This window comes from Terrapene carolina, unplaced genomic scaffold, assembly GCF_002925995.2.
Source record: "Terrapene carolina triunguis isolate 2854851 unplaced genomic scaffold, T_m_triunguis-2.0 Scaffold51, whole genome shotgun sequence".
NCBI classification, from domain to species: domain Eukaryota; kingdom Metazoa; phylum Chordata; order Testudines; family Emydidae; genus Terrapene; species Terrapene triunguis.
The window spans coordinates 2,687,433-2,692,735 of record NW_020664402.1 but is presented as its reverse complement, the minus strand read 5'-3'; the positions used below and the strand labels follow the sequence as shown (position 1 = coordinate 2,692,735).

Genomic DNA, 5,303 nt, shown 5'->3' with positions numbered 1-5,303 from the left:
CCCAGCGCCCCGGGCCAGCCCCCGGCCCAGTGGCGCCGGATTTTCCCAGACATGTTCAGCTTTTTGGGATTTCCCCCCGGACGGGGATTTGAGTCCCAAAAAGCCAGACATGTCTGGGAAAATCCGGACGTATGGTAACCCTAGCTAAAGGTCAGCTAGGGCCCTTCCTAGAAACAAATACTGCACAGGAAGAGTTCCTGGACCTTGTGGATCCTCCCCACAGGCTAGGGAAGGGTCCTTTAGCAGTGGGGGGCTTGCGCCCGGCCCCTCCCCGGAACCCAATATGAGGCCTCTGCAAACTGAATTTCAGAACAGGGCTGTTGCAGTCCTGTGCTGTCCTGAGCCTAACGTCCACCAGGAGGAGATAAAACAGTTAAAGACAAAGATGAGCATAAAGTTTAGCCTCCTGGAAAGATGATGTTTTACCGGAGAGCTGCAAAGGGGTTTTGAAAATATGGGGGTTCGGCCCTTTGTACTGCTAGACGATGGAGAGAAGGCCTGGAAGGGATTCCCCCCCCCTTTTTTTTTTAAAAGCATCAAAATATCTGGAATGTAAAGTTTGATCTTCCCAAGTTTAGTTGGAGAACTACTGGGAGGCACAGGAGATGCTTATTCTCAGCTCTGAACACCTCCACTGAAGAGGTGTTGGGTGTTTAGCAAAGGCTTCCTTAATACAAAATGGCTAGAAATCACTGACGTTCAAAGTGTTAAACAGTCCAAATACCAATCCCTTCCCCACTTCACAACTATCAACTCTTACTGGCTTAGCTGTGCTGCTCCCATCATTTCACTAGCCCCCTGCATCAGAGAGTCTTCCAGCCTAGACGGGACCAAGGAAAATGAAAAAAAGCGGTGGTTGTGGGGGAGACACCAACTCAAACACCTGTTTTGAAAAATCCCTTCCAGGGCTTCTTTGTCCATCATAAGCACAAACACTACTTATCTGTGGTCCCAAACTTGCCCCCTTTCCATAGTATCTGAGTGCATCACAGTCTGAAATGGGAGGCCGGGCAGTGCCATCATCATCATTGTACAGATGGGGAAACTGAGGCATGGAGATGCTAAATGACTTGGCCAAGGTCACAGAACAGAACTTAAAGCCAAGTCCTAGGCTAGTGCCCTAACCAATGAGCCATTCTTCCTCTTTCTCCTCCTGTGCAAGTCATCTTTAAAACAGTGAGCTCTCTTTTATTTTCTAGTATAACCTCTCCAATCACTTAGATGGTCAGTGTCACACCAACGCGTCTGAGAATCAGGAAGTGGTTGAGTTAAGTTGCTAAGAGTTTATTACATTCCAGCATCATTTCATGCAACGGCCACCTTATTGCCTCATAGCACCAAACCAACATTTGCCCTGATTCAAGAATCTCCCCTAAAATGCCCATTCCTGTACAGACCCAGGGAAACTGCACACACTCCACTCCAGTGCCCAGATCTCTCACCAACCAGTGACAAAAGGTCCCACGAACTAGCCAAAAACACTGTCAATAAACCCCTCAGCTCCCCAAACAATGGCACCAATGCTGTTACAGGGCCTGATCCAAAGCCCATCACAGTTAGTGGAAAGATTCCCATTGACTTTAGTGGGCTTTGGATCAAGCCCTTAGTGGCCACCATGCTGACAGACCTTGTCTACACCAGCAAGCTTCGAAGCCATATCTCATCACCACAGCAGTAGCCATGATGGAAGCTGCAATGTGAGAATTACTTAGCCATGTTTCCACTAGGTATTATGTAAGTAAGGTTAAATGACCCTATGGTAAGTCACCAGAGTCCCCTCTATGCTACAACCAAGCCAGAAGCCTGGTCACCCCAACAGTTGCTAGTGGAGTCGCACACCTGTGGGGAAATACAGCTACAATTTTTGCTGGTGCAGGCACAGCCTTATGAAACCAGCAACTATCCTGGGCAATCAACCCTGCCCATAGTAGGTTTTTTAACTACAGGCGTGCACGCTGTGTCTGTCAGCTCTGGTTAATAGCCACTGGGCACTCTGAAGGGCTAGAGACCCCGATTCAGATTTTCCCTTGCAGGGTTCTTAGCTACTGCAAAGATTCAGGAGAGAGATTTTTCCTCCATGTGCCAGGAGCTTTCCTCTTCTCCCCCAACAAATTCTGTTGGTCAGATATTTGCTCTTTTGAAACACTCTCTCTCGCTCTCTTCAGGTGGTCTTCCACCCTTCTGCTTTGATTTCAACTTATTTATGGAGTGGCTCAGCAGAGAGTCGACTTTACTGACATTAAACTAGTTAAAATGTCACTGCCAGCTTGCAGAAAAACTCCACCTGGTCGTCAGTGGGTTTCACTACTGCTGGGAAATTTAGGTCAAGGATAGCACGACATGCTACTTTTAGGAAAAGTCCCCTGGGATCTTTATTGATCACACAGCGCTCACACACACTTGAGCTTTAAAGGTCTCCTTTGAGACACCCCCACATAGTGAACTGCACTGGATTCAGTTTTAGCTACCTTGAAGGATGAAGGACCAAGCAATTCCTGACAGGATTTAAACCTACAATTCCAAGGAAATGTGGCCTTTCAAACCTGTAGACCCTTAAGCCATGCACAAGGTGACCTAGTCTGAATTTCCCCGCCACTTGAATATTGCATTAAAAAGTCTGAATTCTGCTTGGTGATTTTCCACACTGAATTTCTCTATTTTGATGAGCATCGATATTTTAAGAAGGAGACTTATGTTTTATTAAAATCAGGTACACCTCTTCCTTCTGCCTCCAGCCCAGGGACTTTTTGCTTGTTAAGAGAAACAACAGAAATTTCATAGGTTTGGGGGTGGAGATTGGTTGTTTCAGGGCCTGATTTTTGAGGCCAGGCACCCAAATCCCTTAGTGGCAGGCCATGACAAGGGGATTGGAACTCCGGTGATGCTCTTAGCCCGATTAAAGCATTTGGAAATTGGGCCCTGAGTATGATTTCACAACAGCTGTGAAGGGCTCGTAACTGCAAAGCCAGCCTGAGCCGTAGCTAGAGCTCCGGCACACACATGACTCGAGGGTAGAGTGGAATCTCGTCTTAGAGACAAGTGTTTATCCCCTTTGAAAAACACTTCAGAACTTCACCATCACAGGAGAGGGCCTCTCTCCACCCATTGCAGCGTAGTGGTTGCCTGGGGGAAGAGAGGATCCAGGCACCAGGGGCCACAGGAAAGGTGGAGGAGAGCTAGCATAGCGGGCTCCTGTACCACAGGGGGACATAGCTATGCCCAGCAGGGGGACTTGCTGCCTGAACAGTGCAAAGAGAGAACGCAACAGGACAAAGACTCTGCCCTGCAATACTGACTGCGGCCCCTTGACCTTTTGGGGTCAGGCTGGAGCCACCGAAATATACCACTGATTGTAACTGTAATGGTCTGGTATTTGTGAGTCATTGGTGAATCCGAAATACCAAAGGGCCTTCAGAGGGAGAAATCAGCTGAAACTGGTTTCTGTACCGTGCAATGCCAGAGCGAGCAGAATGGGCCGTTCAACACAGGAATCTGGGCAGCACACAGCCAGTCCCCTTTACAACGAGTTAATAGTAAAGGGCTGCGGTCAACCCCACTCCTAAATGAGTCAATGCAAAACTTGCCTTCATTTCTCTCCCCTTCCCAGCAGCTCGGGACAGCCATTTGAACTGCACTACCACGCAAGAGTACCAAGTGAAGTAGAAGAGGGTGGGAAGCCAGTCCCACCACTTGCTCCCCCAACGCTTCTGTTAAGAGCACAGGGAGAAGTGGAGAAAGGTTCTTCTCCACATGGATCAATTCTCCCTTCTAGAGCGGTTGACGTTGCAAGCGCTTGTGACAATCAGTTCAGCTTCGGGCAGGCCAGGCTGTTCCTGAGCTGAAGCACTCTAGTCTCTCATAGAAACTCTACAGGACTGAAACCATCATGCCCTGGAAACAGTTAATTTCATGCAGATGCCTCCAGGAATAGAAGCATTCACAATTGGGAGAGCTCACCACATTAACACGTTTCAGTTCAATTTTATTCCGCCTCTCGCTAGGGACAGAGAGTTGGAAAGCACATGAGCGATTTTGTAGGTCACCGCCGTTCCTATCCACCTACTTACTGGGAAGTTACAGCAGTGAACTTTACCTGCCCGGAGAGTGGCATTACCGAGTACATCACAAGCAACGCCAGGAGAGGGGCAAAGGTCAGGATGCCTAAGAGAGCTGGGATTTGACACAGCCCTGGCTGGCTGGATGACAGGAAGCACTACCTTGCCTTTCAGCAAAGAGTCTCCAAGCCCTTCCTAACAGTCAGTGATTAAGCCTCACTTGTCGGGCAACACCATGATCCCTGGTTTACAGATGGTGACACAGAACAGAAGTTACGTGGAGTCCCCCATGTCACAGGGTATAGGTCTGCACTGCAAAAACAAAGGTGGGTTCTTAGCCTGCATTAGCTAATGTGGATTAAAACAGCAGTGAAGACACAGCAACTCAGCTTTTAACTTCAGCTGCTCAAGTTCAACCCCAAGCAACTGGCAGTGTAGCATATGCAAAGTGAGTTAGCGGGAGAGCTGAGACAGAACTTAGGAGTCCCCCGTTCTAACCATTCGACAATATTGTCTCCTAATGGTCTAGTTCTTTTCTAAATCTCTACGATCCTTTCATTTGTTTCCCCTATAGCTCCGAGGGCTTTTCTAAAGCAAACAGATGTCTTGCTGCAGAACCCCCTGGGCCAGGGTTTTGGTTTGCTCTGGATCAGTGACCTGCAGTTGACATTCACATGTCACTGCATTACGAGTTCTCGGGCTGCAGCTGGAAAACCTTTCCCAAGCAATAAGGCACCGTGATTGCTCCCTTGGCTTCTGCTAGGAGTCTCACCAGGAGTCTTTTTTGGTGCTCTGATTCTGGGGCTTGGAAAGTTTCCAGCCACGTGTGAGCTACAAAAAGGAAGCAAGTGAGAATTGGGTCACACAGGTGCAGAGATTCGGCGGCTCCGAACTGACTGGTTTGCTCCATTCCTTGCCACGTGTCCCGCTAACGCAGGAAGAGCGCTGAGAGCTGTGGCTTCTTGTACTCCCTGCTGCCCATGAGGGAGACAGCAGTTGGGTGGAGTCACCATGGGTTGCGCCAGTGCAGGAGGCCCTGGTCATCTTTCTTCTCAGGGCCTCTCCCCGCTGCTGCCACCATCACTGTGGGAGCCTGGTATTTCTCCCTGCGGGCCCATGCAGGCTGCCACAACCCCAGTCCCTCTCCTCCCCAAGAGCACATACCTCTCAAGATGTAACTCAGGATTTAACTCACTACCCCGGCCTCGTGTCAGAGCGGGGCCAGAGCCATGGGTTGCCCAGGAAGCA

General features: G+C 49.3%; 1 protein-coding gene across 1 annotated transcript in view; it reads right to left on the bottom strand.

Moving 5' to 3' along the window:
• LOC112114903 (nudC domain-containing protein 3) overlaps window positions 1–5,303 on the bottom strand; it is a 53,796-nt gene that overhangs the window by 36,439 nt on the left and 12,054 nt on the right. The window lies entirely within an intron of this gene.